Below are 20,704 nucleotides of genomic sequence, written 5' to 3' on the forward strand. Positions count from 1 at the left end.
TTATAGCTGCTTCCATCATAAACACAAAGTAATATGATGCAGATTTAATTAAGAGTTTATTCAGAAACTACTCCATTTTCTCCTTCTCCTTCCCTTCCCTTTTCCTTTCTGACTCCACCCACTCCCTCCCTACAGGATCTCCACTGGACAACTTCTAAACAACAAGATGTAAAAGATTACTGGATAGAATGCAACACATCTCTCCCCTTTATAACAACCAGAATTAAATTAATTTAAAATTAAGTGATAAAGACTTTTAAGTGGTCACCTGTCACACACTCTTCTAATTCTTGGGGGTTCTGGCACAGGAGCTTTGATGTTTTTTCTGGTATCAAGGATTGTCCATCACTTTAATCAACTTCTTCTGTGATGTCAAACCTGGAGGCAAGATCAAAGTCCTCTCCAGTTCATCTCTTGAGACCAGACTCCCTTCCCTCTTGTCTCATAGTATGCATGCTGGAAAGACTCAAACTTTTCCATTTCTTTCCATCATTCAGTATGACAGAATCTCCTCGGATTTCAATTGTTTATTTTTGAACAAACCTTTTTCACTTTATAAGGCAGCCATATTTGAACAAAGTCCCCCATTTGAAATGTTCACTGTTTCGCAGCCCTCTTGATACAAATACAATTTATATTTTTACTGCTTCTCCTTTACCTGCTTATGAATCTCTGCTTCCTCAGGGTGAGATGGTATTGAAAACCCTATCAGTTATTTATTATTTCTTTGTGTAAACCGCCCTGAGCCATTTTTGGAAGGGCAAAATTGAATTATTATTAGGAATTGAATTATTATTATTAATCAAATTATTATTATTATTAATAATAATAATTAATAAGATAAGTTTGGTGATAGCTTTGCATCCTCTCAGCAGTTCAAAAGGTGATTTTGATAAGCAAATAAGAGTTTCACAGAGTACCTTTCCAGGGTAGTTTTTGAGGCTATTCCCATGATCCATGGAAAGCAGGCTAAGGGAGCTTAGCCCGCTTTCTGTGGATTGTGGGAACCCTAGCTCCCAAGGCAGCTAGCCCACCTAAAACACCCTCCCCTAAATGGGGTTAATGGAGCAGGCACTCTGTTAACCTGATTTCATGGCTCATGTGTCACTGCGGCGTGCGGCGACACACAAGTAGACCTCCGACTGAGAGGCTGCAAGCAGCCTCCCGGGCTCAGGGGGTCTCTCCAGGATGCACCACACACTCATGTGGGGGTATCCTGGAACTTCCAGGGTCCATGCGGCCCCAGATCCTCACAGCCTCTGTGATGGAGCCAGCTGCCCAGCTACGAGTGGCTGCTTGTCTGCGAAGAGTGCGGGCTAAGCCCGCTCTCCCCGCAGACTCGGAAGAAGCTCTTCTCACAGATTGTGAGAAGAGCTTCATTGCATAGTGGTCAGTTGTAAACTTCACAACTATAACAAATCTTTGTTTTGTGGGTTGGTTAGTTTTCGCCAGAACCTAACCATTGGAACACTCTACTGGAGTCAAGCGGGAGGGGAATGTATTCTGCGATTTGTCGCATACAGCACAAGCCATATAGTGCCTGATTAGATTTTCAATGTGCTTGTCCATACCTGGCCACTAGAAACTTTCTCTGATTATCCAACTGGTGACCTTTGTTCGCAAATTTGATCACTTTTGCTTGTAAGGAGGTTGGCACCACCAAACGATCAGTCCTCAGCACCAGCTCTTTGAGAAGAGACCGTTCACTTGCCACATGTATGTATGGTTGAAGATGTTCAGGTACCTTGTTTTTTCATGGCCATCCATTAGTTATGTAAGGTTGAAGTTCAGTAAGCACTTGATCAGCACTGAAGGTCACTTTCCGTTCAGAAGACATGATCACTCCATGAGTGGATGAAGTTATTTGGGCAATTTCTACTCCTTCATCCTCATCTTATGGGATCTTCTCTTGGTGTGGAAGTGGAAGTAAAGATTAACAATCTGCAGTTGTATTCTGAAGACGTGGAAAGTACTCCACCTGGAAAATCAAAATTCGTAAATCTGGGGATCCATTTGGCTATTCTTGGGGTTGCTCAACTTGATCCGCAAGTAGTAAATAAAGCAGATAAAGTCAGGTTATATGACTGTAAGGTGAAATCTCTGCCCCACAACTCAGCCCTGAAGTTCCTCACTGCCCAGAAACATGCTAGAGCTTCTTTTCCCATGACAGAATACTAGGGATGTGCATGGAACCAGCTGGCCTGGTGCAGTTCGAGTCCGGACTGGACTCAAACCTGACTGGACCAGTTCGGTCCAGCACCCCTAAGAAACCACTCCCAGTTCGGTTGCATGTATTTTTATTGTGGCCATTTTGCCTGCCACTGCGCATGCACAAATGGCTTCTGAGAGGCCTGGCATGGCCCAGGGCCTCGCAGAGGCCATTTACTCATGTGCGGTGGCCAGTTTTTTAAAAAATAAACAAAATGGCCACCACGCATATGCAAATGGCCTCTGTGAGGCCCTGGGCCATGCCAGGCCTTGCAGAGGCCATTTGCGCATGCACGGCAGTGTGCAAAATGGCCACCACGGAAAAATACAGAGGCTCAAATAGGCAAAAAACCCAGGCAAAATGGGCTACAGCGGTGATGACTGAGTCCGGTGCGGGGAGGGGGAACCTTCACAGACCCCCTGCAGCCTAGAGGAAACCTCCCAAAGGGGCTAAGGTAAAAAAAGTCCTTTAATTTTTAAAAAATCATGAACCCCCCCAAACCGTTGGGGGGGTGTTTCGATCCGAGGTCAGGGGGGTTCGGTTTGACCTCAGAACCGTCGAATGAACCCGCCTTGAACTGTTCGCACATCCCTACAGAATACATCTTCTCAAAAGCAGTAAGTGCCTCCGATGCAAAGGTACGTTACGTACCTTGAGTATATATACCTTGGGTACGTTACTGAGTAACATACCTTGGGTACATTTCTGAGTGTATGCAAAACTGACATTTCTCTGCAGAGATAGTAAGTCTGTGTTGTTGGAGTTTTCTTAAGACTTCTGTAAGTTTAGCATTATGCTCCTCATTGGTTTTGCCATACACTAAAATGTCATCCTGAAAGTAAGTGATGTCATCTGTAGTCCCCAAAATTACAGGCATCATTCTTTGAAATACCAATGCTGCAGAGGCTAATCCAAAGGGTAGTTTTTTTGTATTGAAAAAGACCCTCTGGGTAATGAAGGCTGTGTATTTGTGAGAACTTTTGAGCAGAAGAATTTGATTATAGGCCAAAGAGAAGTTGAAAGTTGTAAATATGGAGTCCTCTTTTAGAGTAAGCAGCATTTCATTGATATTGGGTAATGGATGACAATCCACTACTACATTGGAGTTCACATTCACATCTCTTAAATATACACACATTCAACTGTAACTGTTGATTTCTGCACAAGAACAATGGGAGAGCCCGGATGAATCAATATACTCTATGATGTCAGCATGCTGTAGTCTTAAGAGCTCCTTTCATGCTATGGATACATTCCTCACTTTGTATTGTATGGGTATTGCATTTGCCTTCATCTGAATTTTATATTTGAAGTGTATTGCAGTGCCAGGAGTATCAGCAAAAATGTTTGAGTAATCAGCAATCATATCAGCATAAGGATGCTCCATCATCTGTATTACGGGCTCCGTCCTATTGGGTCTAACACTATTTGTAGAGCTTTCTGATGTTTCCAGCCCAATTGTGAGACTCCTTTTTGTGACACATACATGTTCCCTTCTGCAGTGCATATTCCAGGACAGCAGTGAAGTATCCAATTATGGCAACAGGGGAACTCCCATATCTGCATAGGTGGGTGTCTGAAGGCTGCAAGTACAGATCTGGTGTAGTAAGGAGTTTCTTGTAAATCAGATGGGAACCGATAGTGTAAGGAGAACTGGAAACACCCAGCATCCACACTCCATGGCCATTAAGTTTAACTTAATGGAGAAGCTTGCTCTTATTCTGTCACACTTAAAATGCTGTCAGGAAGTGGTTCATCTGCCTCATCCTCAGAGGTCCTCTTAGGATCGGGCCATGGGGATCTGGCTCTGTCCTCACCACTGGAGGGGACTCCAAACCCTCCCTCCATTGCTGCGGCAGGCTGTGCTGCCCGTGGCAGTCCCCGAGTCCTCACCCCACTGGCAGTGGCGAATGTAGAGCGACATTGGACCTGCCATTCGGCCCAACATCTCTAAGGAACTGCAAGGCGTGCCTGCAGAATTTGTCGCAATCCTGTGATGTCATGGGCTTGTGATGAGCTCTCACAACTGCACAGGTGCACCTCGCACTTCATCAGAGACGCTGGGCTGAATGGCAGGCCCAGTGTTGCTCTCCGGTTGCCACTGCCAGCGGGGTGGGTGGGGGGAGAAGGACACCTGACAGTCACCCCTCGGCCATGTGGAGGGTGAATAAAAAACTGTTAAGAAATGTTTGGTGCGGCAGGGTGGGTGCAGGAGACCTCAAAAGTAGGTTTAGGAGGCCTCGTGCCTGGGGGGGGAACTCCCTCCAAGGGTGGTCTGGGCCCCCAAATTACCTAGATGTGCCCCTGCTCATCCTATCATGTAGTGAATCAGTCATGGAGTGGACAGTAGACTTGCAAACCTTAGCAAAGTGTCCCTTTTTTTCACCTGTTGCAAGTGGATGACAGTGAGCAAAATTGGTTTTGTGGGCAGAGTCTCCACACCGGCAGCAGTGGTAGCTGCTCTTTTCTTGTGCTGCCACTTTCTGGTGCAGTGCCTTAAGAGAAGACTGAGTATGGAAGGATTTAGACTGAACAGCCTGGATTTAAGGAGGAGGGTTTGGGGGTACCAAAGAGAGTGATTTGGCACACTGAAAAGCATTTTCCACCCTCCTAGCCATCTGTGGAAGAATGAGGATTAGACCTCTTGGTTTTTGTATTGCAACCCTTGTATTGTAAATGAATTGTGAATGCATTGAATTCCCAAACCTCTTCTTGGTTTTTGTAAATAAGCCCTGTTATTGTAAATAGCATTAACGTTCCTAAACTTCTTCATTATTGTAAATAGGATTTCTGTGTTAATATGGTTGCAAAGGTCCATGTTGCAAAGAGAGCTGGCAGGGTCAAAAGTTCATGGCTTCTGCTCAAGCCAGATTCAGTTAAAGATAATGCAATGTGCCAAGTTAATTTTGGAGGGAAAGGGAACTTTGCTATAATTGGTTGCATTTTGTAAAATGGAGGGAAGCTAAATTATACTGATTGGGTTGTGTAAAAAATTGTTGAGCAAAAATTGTGTATAAAAGAGAGGTGCTTTTAGCCAGGGGCGTAGCAAGGTTGGAGTGGGCCCAGAGACAAGATTTTAAAATGGGGCCCCCCCACTCAAAGTCCAGGGCCTCCGCACACCCCAGGCCCCCAAGGATTTAAGTCTGATATTCCAAAATAAGTATGCTGCCTGGAAATACATTTCACTGAATACACACACGCACACGTCACAATATATAGTTATATACATTGAGTACTATACATTTGTTTTACTTTTAATGCCTAGAACACACTAGAAAGATGAATGATTAAAATGGCCCCCTCACTGCAGATTAGCCAAGGAGACTTTCAACCATGCAGGGTGAGCCTATGTTTGTTTTCTCAGAATTCTGAACAAATTCAGTCAAGTTTGATTCCAGGAGATTTTTCACAGGAGGCTTTTAAAGCCCTTTAACACACCTCTCCTCTGGAATAGAGGTGCTGCATTCACATGTTGGCCAGATTTACCCTGAAGTCCCTGCAAGTAATTGGGGAGCAGTTCACACACAAGAAAAATAAAATAAAATAAAAGCAGAAGACATGCTTCACAGTTCTCACTCAGACCTTCTGGGTTGCAAAACAACTTGAACATAAGTGCATTTATAAATATATGAATGAATGAATAAAATAAATATAATACTGTTTCTTCCAGAAGTTTTTGTAATTTTCTGCCATGAAACAAGCCACTTATAGGACTTTTTAGATAGTTTTTTTTAAGCCAGCAAATTTTCCAAGCTGTTTAAAAATAAATAAATAGAGACTTCTCAGTCCCTCCCCCCCATATCCAAGCCCTATGGCAAGCAGATCCCTATATATCCGGGTGGGGGGGGTGGGGAAGGTAACCACAACAAGGAGTTCACACTCTACCTGGCAGCAGGGGGTCTTCTGCTGCAGAGAACAGTGGAGGCCTCTCTGGCTGCCTCCTCCTTCCTGGCTGGCTTGGGCCCTACTGGAGTTCAGGCTTCACAGAGGCCTACACCAGACCTCCGTGGAAGCCCCGCCCACCCGCCGATCAGCTGAGAGGCGGCAGAAAAGGAGCTCTTTGCAGCTTGTCTGCTGCTGGATTGCCGGCCAGCAGAACAAGCAGGAGAGACGGCGAACAGGGCAAGTGGCTGAGGGGCCTTGGGGTTGGGCAGGGGGCAATGGGGAGTCATGTGAGGTGCCTCTGGGGGGCCCCTCCAGGCAGTGGGGCCCCCAGACAACTGTCTCCCCTTGCCCTATCATTGTTACGCGCCTGCTTTTAGCACAGGTCAGTGCAGTTTTGGAAGCCAGCAGTGAGAGTTCAGTTTGGAGACCAGACTATGCAAATCAGAGCTGAGAATCAGAAGGAAGACGAGCAGTGCAGTTAAGAACCTACAAGTTGGAGAATCATAGGAGCTGAGTCCAGTCCAAGGAAAGGAGCTGAGTCCAGCTGAAGATTTGCTAGCACCGACTGAGAGAGTCAGTGCTGTGGCTATAGCAATTATCAAAGTCACTTACAGAGACTCTTTGATAAGGGTTGAAATCACAGAAGAACCAGAAATCTGTAACTGTGACCAGGACTTGAGACTGCACTAGGAACAAGCCAAATCACTGCAAAGGCTGAGGTAACAAGGGTGGTGGTGGTGGAAAGGACTCTGAACTAGGGGCCAGTTTTAGATAGTTAAATTGGATGCGTTTTTCCACCCTTTTATTTATTGCTTTATTCTCAAATGGTAGCTGTTTTGTTTTCTAAAAGATTCCACTGAATAAAAGAAATTAAAGCTAATGTTTTAATTTGACCAAATTTTTCCAGAGTAACTTTTCTTGTTGCATTTAAAGGCTAGAAGCTGTCTGTTTGATTGTCTCCACCCCATGCCTATAAGCCTTTCCACTGTACTGAGGTTTTATGTGTTGTGCGTGTGTGTGTGTGTGTGGTTTGGTATTACAGTTGTCCTTCACCTATCATGGTTTCCCCAATTGTGGATTTGAGTATTTGCAACTGGGAAATTGTGACTGCTCTCACCAACTGCGACCTGAGTTTCTGCAGTTTGGCAGGTTTTTAAAAAACAATTCTGGAGTTTGGGGTAATATCGGGGGTCAGGGGGTCATTTCCAGGGTCAGAGGATCATTTCTGGGAGTTTGGGGGTGATATTTGGGATCGGGGGGTGATTTTCAGGTGGTCATTTTGGGGGGTTCTTTCAATTTTTTTACCTTTTTTTCAGTCGCAACTGTGATTCCCCTAACCCCATTTACTATTGAAACCAATGGCTCTCCAACTGCGAATTCACCAACTGCAAGGGTTTCCAGGAACGGAACCCTCGCAGTTGGCAAGGGATGACTGAATAACAAAGGTTGAAGGGCTGTTTTAGTAGATATAGCCATAACAAAGAAAAGTCTACTTGGTGGCAGCGGTAAAGAATTGATATCATGGGGCTGGTGAGATTGGTAAGAATTCTCCACACATAGTATCACACAGGTGAGATAGGCAGCTACTCCACCACAACATCTCTATACTTCATCCAAGGTAAGTTTCGGACCAGTGTTTCCGCTCCCCTCGCTGCTCTCCTGTCCGTATTTGGATGAAACAGATAGCAGGCTCTCTGCCATCAGGGAGACTGTAGAGAGGAGGGGTAACTGGCAGTGTGGGCTTCCTTCTTGCTTGAAGAACAGCCTGCATATCCAATCACCGCCGGAGAGAGGAAGGAGCTTCCTACCTCAACTCTGGTTAGAGCAAATGCAGCCTCCAGTGCTGCATTTGCACATCACGCTCCAAAACTCTAACCCCGATTCTGAGCAGCAAGACTCACTACAAGTGTAGGGTTCAAATTGGAGGGTCCAAATTGGAGTTTGAGTTCAAACCCAAGCAACCTTGGGTTGCTTTAGAGATAAGATGCAGTTGCAAGCATTCAGACATAATGGGAGGGCAACCTCTGCCTCCTGCAACTCTGGATCTGTGTTATGTGTGAATGCAGGCATAATGTACCTCAATCCATCTCACACATAAATAAATGTCATATGCCTTTTCACACTGAAAGGCTCATATCTGCTTCCTTTTGCTAGCTGGTTTGGTGTCTGATTATGAGGGGTTTGAGCTAGGATTCCTTCAGGCACACATTCTCTGTTCCCTGTGCCAAAGGAACATGATTTGGAGGGACTGCAGGCATTTTAATCCATGATGGACCAGAATTCCCCTGGGAATTAGGTCATCTTAGAAAGTAAACTCCATGCCACTATTTCTATCAAGTGCTATCATACACTCGCTCAGACTGTGCAGTATCACTGATGAAGACCATCTCTCTGCACTGATTGTCCCATTCACAGATTTTTAAACAGAAATTTCAGAACTGTAGTATGTGACTGTAATTTGAATATGCATCATGACACTTAGAAGCCTTACACAGAGTGGGAGAAAATCCTCCTAACTGTGAAATTTGACAGCATGATTTCTGAAGACTGTGACATTTATTGGTGAAGATTGTGGAGAGTAGCCGTGGAGTCTGTGGGAAGCCACTCTAGCTGAAGAAGAGAAATGGGTCTAGGTTCTAGTAGAGAAGCCTGGATAACTCACTTTACTTTTCTCATGTTATCAGACACTTTTTGCATCATCTAAAATACAAGTTATGCACAAATTGAATTTTTGAACTGCACAAATGTTACTTTAGAATTGTGTGTGTTTGTGTGTGGTGTTTTTTTTAAAGAATTGCAAATTTGTGTCTGGTTGCACATTTAAAAAGCCCTGACACCATCTTCACCAAGTACTTGCCATGTCTCCCAGCTGTGGGGGTTGGACTTTACCAGTGGTTAGACCTGGGCATCTGATATTTATTCAGCTGAATACACACACAAACCCATATCCCTGGGAACAGGTAGAGAGGGATAGGAAATTATTGTACATTTATGAGTTGATCTAAAATTATTCAAGGTGACTTGCAAAACTGCTAAAATAAAAGAACAGTTACGAATACAAGAAAAATAAAAGAATGTCACTAATGCACTAAAATAACAAGCAGCACATAACTCTAACAAAAACATATCTTCTGCTTTATGAAATAAAATGGTCCAAATCCATTTGACAGGGTCTGTGCATGGAAGCAGGCTTCAATATCTCTTGCTGAAACTTTCTGAATGCCTTCAGAGGGAGAGGCCTTCACATAAAGCACATTGCAGTAATTTAGACTGGAGACTACCAATGCATGGATGATGGTAGCAAGATCCAGATCAGAGAGGAGGAGAAGTTTGTTCACCAGCAGAAGCAGATGCTTGTTATTTTGCTACTGTACAGGGAATGAAGCTGAATTAATCTGTTATGCAGCCATAAAAACTTTGCTGGATTACAGGTTGCTGGTATGATTATAGCAGAAAAGAAGCTTCCCAGAGGCATCTGGTGGGCCAGTGTGGGAAACAAGATGCTGGACTAGTTAGGTCTTGGGCCTGATTCAGGAAGGCTCTTCTTATGCTCTTAAGGAGTGCTTTGCTGCCCTCACTGCTGCCATAGCCTAACCCCTCAAGTGGACTTTAAGGTGTATTTGGTTTATTTTGGCCTGACTATCCTGCTGTGTCTGTCCAGGTGTCTGTTTTATAGCTATTTATTCCATGAGAATGGCTTTGCTGTCCGAAGGAAAGGCACCTAGGAGCAATTGTGTCTCTGGGAAAGCTGTTCATAACCGAAATATAGGAGGACAAATTCAGCAGAGTAAACCGCAACAATTAAATCCCCCAGAATATTCTGGGGGAAAATCCAGATCCATGCGAGACTAAAAGGAGTGGGGTATCGTCCTAATGGGCCCATTGTCCTCATTGATGCTATAGGGCTTTTGAATCCATGCCCGAGCATATAATAATGTATCCATGGCAAAGCCCTAATGAAAACATCACCATATAGATCACCATCCTCTTGGCAAGTGAAGAATACCAGGGTGTGTGCCCCTGTGTGTGTGCTGCATGTCCATCTCTTATTTTTCAAATTTAAGCATTTTACTAATGAAGTATGATTCCCTCCCTTTATGAAGTGAAAGCCAGGGAGAGCATGAGTCCTATAGCCAGCAGATGCTCAGTAGCAGGATTTTAATATCAGATAGCTATTCCTTTTACAAGTACTATAATTGTACAGTACTATAATGGCACTGCAGCCTTCTCCTCTGGAGAGATAAATTATTCTGGAAAGAAGTGCAGAAATCTGAGGCATCGTTGTGGCTTATTATAGTTATGAACATCACCAGTGTCTTGGAACATTTCTAAGTCCCTACACCTGTAGCAAATTTGGTTCAAAACGTTTAGGCGTTCATGAGTTATTCCAGTTGTAACTCAAATGTTTGTGCGTTCGCCATATAGAATCAGGGTGGTTGACATAATCACAAACCACACAGTTAAGGCCTCCCTATATGTCCTCTGTAGGAAATTTGGTCCAAACCTGTTAGGCAATTCATAAGTTAGACCAGTTATGCCTCAGATGTTCATGTGTCTGCCATCTTAAATGGGGTGGATGCACAAACTGTGCTGTTGATGTCTCCCTATGTGTCACTCACTACAACTGTTCCAAATTTGGTTCAAAGCAGTTAGGTGGTTCACAGCCCACTTGTACCTTGTTCATGTGTCTGCCATCTTGAATCAGGGTGATGGCATAACCACAGTTACACCATTGAGGTGTCCCTATGTATCCCTACAGCTCTAGCAAATTTGGTTCAAATTAGTTAGGTGGTCCACCATCTTGAATTGGTGTGGATGACATCATCACAAGCTACACTGTTGAGGTGTCCCTATGTGTCACTCACTACAACTGTGCCAAATTTGGTTCAAATCGGTTAGTTGGTCCACGTTAGCCCACTTGTGCCTCAAATGTTCACATGTCCACCATCTTGAATCTGGGTGGGTGACATAATTACAAACTATGCCCACTGAGGTGTCCCTATGGGTCCCTACAGCTGTAGCAAATTTGGTTTATATTGGTCCAGGCATTGCAAAGTTGATAGGGGACACACACAACATACACACAGACATACACACAGAATGTTGGGTGATCTCATAAGCTTACTTACCTTAAGGAAAGAAGGCTTAAAAGTGCAGGCTGTGGAATAGGGCAATGGAGTTTCCTTTACAATTCTTTATAAAATGGCAAGAAGTTTGAACACAAATTTATTATTTATTTAAAATATTTGTATCCTTGCCTTCCAGTGCAATACTGCTTGGAGTAGCTCACAACAATAACACAAGTAAACCTCTTACATTGGCTCTCACGCAGAGGTGTTCATACCCCCGGACCATGGGGCCCCAAATCATGGCTTCCAAGATCCGGGGAGGGGCCCTCCAAGGATCAGTGGGGGGACTCCTGCCGCCACCCCACACCTGCTCTGCCGCTGTGCCGAACCACGGCTTTCCTGTCACTTTAGTCACCATGTGCGGGGGGTGGGGGTGAGGGATCAGGCCTCCCTCGCATGGCAGCAGTGGTGGAAGGTGAAGCGGCCGCTGGACCTGTCCATCCAGCCATCGGCCCTTGAAAATTATGAGGTGCACCTGCACAGTTCGAATAGATTATCACAAGCCTGTGCTGTCACGGGCTTGTGACGATTGGCTGCTCTGCCCCCCACTGCTGCCACAGGGGGTGGGTGGAGGCCTGCTCAGCTCATCCCCCACGCCTGCACACAGTGGCTAAAATTACAGAAAAGCCGAGGTTCAGCGCAGTGGGGCCTCACGGCAGTGGGGAGAGGCCTTGCTGCAGCAGCAATAGTAGTCTGAGCACCAAAATCAGCTAGGTGCCCCACTACATCCAAGTCTATTTAGTGTGGAACTTGTTGATCAATTGGAATGACAAAAATGAATGGAGTGTCATAGAATTAAGACTAGAGATATTCTAGATATATTGGTCTGGCCATTTGTGCAAGGTACAGAAGAGGGCAACCAAGATGAACAGGGGCCTAGAGCACCTTTCTTATGAGGCAAGACTACAACACCTGGGGCTTTTTAGTTTAGAAAAAAGATGACTGCGGGGAGACATGATAGAGGTCTATAAAATCATGCATGGTTTGGAGAATTTGGAGAGAGAGAAATTCTTTTCCCTCTCACACAACACTAGAACCAGGGGCCACTCTATGAAATTGATTGCCAGGAGGTCTAGGACCAACAAACAGAAGTACTTTTTCACACAATGCGTGATCCACTTGTGGAACTCTCTGCCTCAGGATGTGGTGACAGCCAACAACCTGGATGGCTTTAAGAGGGGTTTGGATGACTTCATGGAGGAGAGGTTTATCAATGGCTACTAGTCGGAGGACTGTGGGCCACCTCCAGCCTCAAAGGCAGGATGCCTCTGAGTACCAGTTGCAGGGGAGTAATGGCAGGTGAGAGGGCATGCCTTCAACTCCTGTTTGTAGGCTTCCAGCGGCATCTGGTGGGCCACTGTGCGAAACAGGATGCTGGACTAGATGGGCCTTGGGTCTGATCCAGCAGGGCTGTTCTTATGTTTCTTATGTTTCCCTGTGAAACAAATACAGGCATTACTTTTGTGCTTCTCTGAAAATAGCTGACATTATGAATTTAGTCTTAAATGGTTTAAAATCAATTGTCTTGGAAGTAGAGGTAGGAGATGTTTAATGTATGGTGAGTTTTTGGACTCTGGGGCTTGTGCTAATTCTGCTGCTGTGAATGCAGCTTCCATACTGTTCCTTCAGCTTGCAAATTTGTGAAGATTCTCAGGAAGTCATTCATTAGCCTGATGCACACAAGAAGTTCACCTCTTGATATCTTATCACTCAGTTACTTAACACTTGATAAATCACAGCCAAATGTTTGAACTGTTGTTAAATGTAGGCACAACATGCAGACTTTTTGTGTAATTTTTACATCTCATGCCCCCTTTTAGGCTACTTTTCGTAAGGAAAGTAAGTTTATGAGATCACCCGGTATTCTGTTTGTGTGTCCGTATATGAGTGTCCTCACCTATCCACTTCGCAATGCCTCGACAAATATGAATCAAATGGGGTACAGTTGCAGGGACACATAGGGACATCTCAGTGGTATAGTTTGTGATGATGTCATTCACCCCAATTCAAGATGGCAGAAGCATAAACGTTTGAGGCACAAGTGGCACAAACTTGTGAGGATAGAAATGATCAATTAAGATTATAATGAAATGAAAGCAGGCAGATTAGTTCTTACCATAACAACTTGTTTATTTTGTTCTTGGTTTAGAAAGTGTTGTTGGCCATACCTCAGCAGGTCTGTTTCTCTGATTACTGATTCTTAAATCAGCATGGTAATTATTTTGTAATATATGATGGGGTTTTGCATACTTTGTGATCCCCCAAGCTGAATGCAGCCCTCTAACCATGTAAGAGCCCCTGGTGGCGCAGTGGTAAAACTGCCGCCCTGTAACCAGAAGGTTGCAAGTTCAATCCTGACCAGGGGCTCAAGGTTGACTCAGCCTTCCATCCTTCCGAGGTCGGTAAAATGAGTACCCAGAATGTTGGGGGCAATATGCTGAAATCATTGTAAACCGCTTAGAGAGCTCTGGCTATAGAGCGGTATATAAATGTAAGTGCTATTGCTATTGCTATTGCTATTGTGGCCTCCCAAGTGCTTGACAACCCCCATATTTTTAACCTGCTTTCTTTAAAAAATGTAAGTTTATGAGATGACCCAGAATTCTTTGTGTGTGTGTGTGTGTCCCACATCAACTTAGCAGTGCCTGGACCAATATGGTTGTAAGGACACATAGTGACATCTCAATGGTGAAGTTTGTGATGATCACATCCACTCCTGTTCAAGATGGCATATGCGTAAACGTTTGAGGCACAAGTGAGCTAAATTGTGAACCACCTAACCAATTTGAACCAAATTTGCTACATCTGTAGGGACACATAGGGACACCTTGATGGCCTAATTTGTGATGATGCCATCCACCCTGATTCAAGATGGCAGAGGTGTGAACATTTGAGGTGCAAATGGGCTAAATTGTGGACCATCTAATTGATTTGGACCAGATTTAGCATAATTGTAGTGAGTGACACAAAGGGAGTTCTCAATGGCATAGCTTGTGATGATGTCATCCACCCCAAGTCAAGATGGCAGATGTTAGAGGTTCAAGACAAGTGGGAACCAATGAGGACCAAATCTGGTACAGCTGTAGGGACACATAGAGATAACTCAAAGGCATAGTTTGTGATGATGAATAACTTGAATCATGCCCCTGATTCAGGATTGTGAATGTGTGAACATCTGAAGTTCAAGTGGGCTAACTTGTGAACTGCCTAACCAATTTGGACCAAATTTAGTCCATTTGTAAGGATAGTGAAAGGAAAGTAGACAAATTAGTTATTTCCAGAACAACTTCTTATAGCGCAAGGGAGACAACAGAAACAGGAAGTTTGTTGAGTCTTTGGTCAGCAGTTGTTTGGTTGGTAGGCTACATTTGGGTCACAAGTTATGCAGACCTGGCATAATATTATCCATATTTGGTACAGGTTTCTCAAAGTAACAGGAATATGGGGGTAGATGGGACTGACAAGAGAGAGTGAGCAGACAGGAAGAAGAGATCATGTGTAACCCTTCCCATATCCATTACCTTAGAAAAATTTAAGTTGCAGTCATCAAATAGTGGAAACAGATACTAAACCACTGTGGTAAGGGCAGCCAAGGTGCATTACTGATGCACATACATTTATTTTCATGTGTGATACACACAACAAGGCATTCTCCCAAATGCAAAAATAGAGACAAAACAAGGACAATGGTGACATGATGCACAGTTCTGCAGGGTTCCCCATCTGAGACAATTAGGAAACATGCAGAAATGCAGCTTCCACAATCACTACTTCAGGGCAGTGTCAGAGCTTCTTCTGAAGTCTACAAGAGCCCCACAGCAGATCTTTATGGAGATGGTAGGCTGTATATCATGTCAACCAATGACCTTACCAGGTAAGATGGACAGTTGGAAGGCATGCCATTGATTTCCCCTTGCAAATGTCCTAGCTTCTTCTGGGCTTGGAGCACACCTGGGGGAAAAATGAGCTAAAAACAACTTGCTGGTGGGGAGGTGGAGGGAAATCATTTTCAGCAGAGGAGAATTAGTGGGAGAAAGCTTAGGCAACTCCTACTCACCCATAAATTATCTCCTGCAAAAGACCCATCCAATGCTTACATTAGTCTTACAAGGCCAATACAGGGTTGGCAGCCCTGTGCTTGCCTTGTATCATGTAATGCTGCACTGAGTGTGGTGGTCCTTGTGGTCTAATTATTTGTGGTTTGAACTCTGATTCTACTCCCTGCTCAGCAATGAAGCTCCCTGGTGATCTTGGACACCTCTCAGGTTAACCTATCATACGAGGTAGTTGTGAGGAAAAAATGAGGGAAAGTTCATTTGTGAGCTCCTTCAAGAGTTACCAATGTGATAGCTATATTAAACAAAGGGGCCTAGATAATTGTCAGAACACAGTGTCTGAAACGTATGTTGTGACACTTGGCATAGTCCCATACTGTGCCATTTTAATTCATGGTGAATGTACAGTATAGGCAAAAGGTCCTACGAGGTCAATCCTGTTCCATGCACAATTAGTTTTAATACAGTATCAAGAACGAATGGACCTCTGAGGAGTCTCACAATGGCAGTGAACTTTAAAAGAGCAAACTTCAAAACTAGAAGGAAAAGGTTGAAAAGGTTTAGCAACAGGCAGAAAGGTAACATTAAAAAAGATTAAAAACCACAGACAAAGTCTGTAGGCTGTTTATTGTAAAAACACTGCCTCACAGGGACACATAGTTTTCGCATCTGTGAGGGCAGGGGTTGGGAGTGTCAAAGGCAGGCAAAAGTCTGTCTAATACAACTTGTGACCTACCAAGACAAAAAGAATTATCACACTGATCATTGACATACAATATTTCATGCACCTGGGATGTTCCCCCTCCCTTGCCTTAAATGTATGTGTGGATTTGATTTTACTACAAAAAGATGCTGGCCACAATCCAACACAGAGTAAAGCCCACAAGCATATTGATTACATGGGCTTAAAGCATACTTAATGCTGTGTTGAACTGTCTTTATGGCTATGCTTAATAATTCAGGTTCCCATATAGTCTTACATTTTACATATTCCATATATGTAGAAATAGAAATCGGATAGAAACATAGAAATCAAATTATTATTATTATTATTATTATTAATAATAATAATAATAATAATATATTCTTAAGGAATGTAGAATCTTCCTTGTGGGATGGAGCAGTCTCTTCTGCTTAGCCATAAGAACATAAGAAAAGCCTTGTTGGATCAGGCCTAAGACCTATCCAGTCCAGCACTGTTTCAACAGTGGCCTATCAGATGCCTTGGGAAGCCACACAACCAGGTGACGAAGCCCCTCTCCTGCCGCTGCTCCGCTGCACCTGGTATTTGGAGGCATCCTACCTCTGAACATGGAGGTAGCTAATAGCGACCAGGATTAGTAGCTACTGATAGCCTTGACCTCTGTGAATTTATTTAAGCCATTCCCTTATACAACTAATTATGAAACCTGATTCACACAAGCTTGTTTATCACTTGATTTTTCTACTCTTGGTGACTGACAAGTGAATGTGTAAATTCCACTTATCGAAAAGCATTGTCTTTAAGGTTACTGTCTATCAGTGGTGTGATGGCCTATTTACACATGTAGATAGTTTGCAGTGAACACAAATATGTGAACAGCTCTGAAGAGCTAAATTAAAAAACCCTTCTTGGCACTCTAGTGTATATGGCATTTCCAAACTCACTGGAAAACAATGTTTTTCGAGCTTCCATAAGTTGTTTTTGTCCCTGACAGAAAAAAGAATAGAATTTCTTAGTAGGACAACAATATTATCTATATGCCTCATAGGCTAATAGAATGAATGTGTAAATGGTTCACAATTATCATTCCTGGTCCATGGGAGGTTGAAGGATGAAGGAGGCAGCATTCTTACACCCAGCATGGATCCCCGGGGGAAAGAAAGAAAGAAATTTTACTGACACCTTCTCAGTGAAGGTGTCAGTAAAATTGTAGATATGGGAGTGGTCCATGACATTGTAGAAGGACAACTTGCCAGCTTCATAGTCTAGAAAGATGTCCACTAACTTGGATTTGATGGTGACATTGATGGGGATGATGGTGGCTGTGTACTTGTCCCCTCTGAGTACCTGCCAATAGCCAGGCTCAATCAATGAGGTTGTCTCCACTTTACAGCTTACAGAGCCATTGCAGACCCCCCAGGACCCAGTGGTTCTTTTCACCCACTTCCACCTCCCAGTAGAGGTGGCCTAAGGTGAAGCCTTTTGCTGCAAAGATGCAGGGATACCTGTATGTGGTGAAGAGTCTTGTAGGGGCTGCTCCACAAACTTGGCACTCTTGCAATCCATGGAGAGCACTAGGTTGGGGTGGGCCATTTTGGGGTCAAGGGTCAAATCTCCCATCAGCCTCTTGATGATTTTGTGCAGAAAGAGATTCTGTAGGAGAACATAAGAACAGCCCTGCTGGATCAGGCCCAAGGCCCATCTAGTCCAGCATCCTGTTTCGCACAGTGGCCCACCAGATGCCATTGGGAGCCTACAGTCAGGAGTTGAGGGCATACCCTCTCACCTGCCATTACTCCCCTGCAACTGGTACTCAGAGGCACCCTGCCCTTGAGGCAGGAGGTGGCCTACAGCCCTCCGACTAGTAGCCATTGATAGACCTCTGCTCCATGAAGTCATCCAAACCCCTCTTAAAGCCATCCAGGTTGTTGGCTGTCACCACATCCTGAGGCAGAGCGTTCCACAAGTGGATCACGCTGAAAGGAGCTGAAAGATAAGGTGACTGAGCTGTTGGAGCAGTGGGTCTCCCTCAAGAGCTTCATCGTGGAAATGGAGAAGTGTCTGCTGTCAGGCATAGAGGTGCTCAAGGATGTGAAGAATATGTCTGAAAGATATGAAGAGGTGCTGGCAAAAGAGTCAAGTCTGATCTCCACTGAATTGAGAAACATTCTCCAGCTTCCCCGGACAGTACTTCATTCTCGTTTTTCTCTAACCACTACAACAGCACTTCTTGTTCCTCCTGCAAGAACTGATGCAGCTCCTCAAACTTGAGCTGATGGCAGTTATCGACTTTTCTCTTGGGCTCCCTCATTGGGCATTTTCTCTTCCTGGGATTTGTGGTAGGCCATGCCCTGTAGCTTTTCTTCTAGTGGCTCCAGGCACTTCTGCCCTTTCCCCTTATACTGCAGGGGAATGTCATCCAGGCACCATGTGAGAGCGGTGCTGGTGAGAGATTCTGCACACCAAGCAGAGTGCCTCCTGCTCCTCCTTGAAGAAAAGGCAAAGCACCTCATTGTGCTTCTCACACTACTTCTCATCCTGCTCCTTGCACTTGTTGGAGACCTGCAGCTGCTTAGCTATCTCTTCCATGTTGTCCAGCTGCCAGTTGAGCTTCAGCGTGGTGGAAAGTCTTGTGGCAGATGGGGCACGAGAGGTCACGGTTCAGCTCCTCCCAGCAGCGGGTGATGCGGCCTGGCAGAAAGTGTGGCCACAGTCAATGATCAACGGCTCTTTAAGGTACTCCAGGCAGACAGGACAGCTGGTCTTTACCTGGGGGTTCTCCAGAGGGTTTGCGGTGGCCATGGCACTTTGTGGTGCTGATCATCTAAGAGGGCACATTAAAAAATCCACAAAAATGGTCACATTGGTCCTAAGAGGCTCAGCAGGGCACAGACAGCTGCCAGAGCTATAAACTGGTTCCCACACAACAACATAAGCCCACCTTGCTTCCTGCCCCTCTCCCCCCTCTCAACCGACTCCAGCTGCCAGTCTCACACACCCCGCCCTGCTGCTGTCACTCAAACATCAACATTCTAAAGGCTAAGCCAGGGCATGGCAGCTACACTTCCCTTGTAAAATACCCCATGCACACCTTCCAAGATGATGCAGGAGCCCAAGATGGCTCTGTTTCCTTAAAGGAGCTCTGCACTGGGCGAAGTGCAATGTTGCATGATGTGAACAGTCTCCTCTGCATGGTGCTAGGGGGGCTGTGCAGAGCATTCAGCTGTGGCCGAAACTTTGTACAGATCCAATAAAAGGACCTGAAATGGGAGGAGGGGGAGGAAGACAAAAGGTGGGGGAAAGTGGGCACGAGGTAACAGAAGCTGGCTCAAGATTATGTGCAGCTCCCCAGAGGTTCATCGGAATTCAATCTGCCCACCACCAGATTTGAGTTTGACTCCCCTGGCATAGTGCATTTGTTAGAGAGAGAACATCCAAGTTCCGATATTTTTATATATAGGGGGGGGGGTGGAATCCTGTAGCACCCCCTGTAATTTCCTGCTGGATCAGCCCCTGAATATGTGCAGATTAATTCATATTTATCAGAGACAGTTGATTTAAATATTCTCTACTCTGAAACAAAATCCTCTATTGCTTTGAGGCATTCATAAGTGAATCTCAAAGTTTCCAAATTGAATGGCTAAATAAAAATGACTGAATTGGCCCAGTGCTGAAATACTATCCTTTATTAGACTGTTACCTTTCTGTGTTCTAGAGTATGAGTATGAATTGAGGAAAGTGAGGGAAATGAAATGAGGGACAGGCTCAAGGGTACAGAGTAGGATCCTGAATCTATCACCTGTCTGTCTGCTAACTGGGTAAAAAGTCATCTTTATGAAGTGGTGGCTTCATATTTAGTAGAAAAAGAGTAACTGCCTCTATTCAACTGTGCATAACATCCCAAATAGTAGTCGCTGATGTCTCCTTTCTGCCTTTTAAAAAAAGATGATAAACCCTTTTGAGACAGGAAACCGCTTTTTCATTCTTTTTGTTCTGTAAGCTGCTTAGATATTTTGTTGCTGTTGAAGAACAGTATATAACTATCCTAAATAATATCTAAATTACTTATTTTAATTTTGAGTTTAAAAATTTGTCTTTTGCATTGAGATGACTGCACACTGTTATTCAAAATTCACTTTATTGCGATGGCATGAATGTGAAGAAATACAGACATGTGGTTGTAATATGAAGTTGCTGGTAGAAGCTGGAATGATGGGCAAATAATACCCCATTGATAAAAAATATAGGGCTGGTTCACATGATAATTTTCTAGGCCATGTGATTTCGGGCATCTGCGTACATGTGCAGAGCACCCCTAAATGGGTCAAAAGCAGCCCGATCTGTTATTTGGGAGGCAGGCCGGCTCAGGGAAGGAGCTCTTGCTGTTGCCTCTGCCTTTCCCGCCTTGGTCTCCCCTTGAGTGGCTGCCCCCGTCCCCGCTGTGTGGTGACAGTTGAAAAAAGTAAAAGTAAAAAAGATCATGGTGGCAGTTTGTGTGGTGGGGCAGTGGACTGTTGGGATTTTTATATGATGAAGGTCTATCTTGTTTTACTTAAGTTGCTGCAAATGGTTCTTTGACATCAGTCAGGGACTCAAGCATAGATGGGCTATAATAACTAAGGCACCCACACACCTCAAGAGGAGGATATCTTTAAGAAACCTTGGTGGGTTTCTGCACTTAACCAGTCCTACAGAGTCCTAAAAATTGTACAGAGTCCTAAAA

General features: G+C 44.4%; 1 pseudogene; it reads right to left on the reverse strand.

The window, feature by feature from the left end:
- Window positions 1-17,064: 17,064 nt before the first annotated feature.
- On the reverse strand, window positions 17,065-18,888 carry LOC128327390 (E3 ubiquitin-protein ligase TRIM39-like; annotated as a pseudogene).
- Window positions 18,889-20,704: the final 1,816 nt, after the last annotated feature.

Source organism: Hemicordylus capensis, chromosome 5, assembly GCF_027244095.1.
Source record: "Hemicordylus capensis ecotype Gifberg chromosome 5, rHemCap1.1.pri, whole genome shotgun sequence".
Lineage (NCBI taxonomy): Eukaryota > Metazoa > Chordata > Lepidosauria > Squamata > Cordylidae > Hemicordylus > Hemicordylus capensis.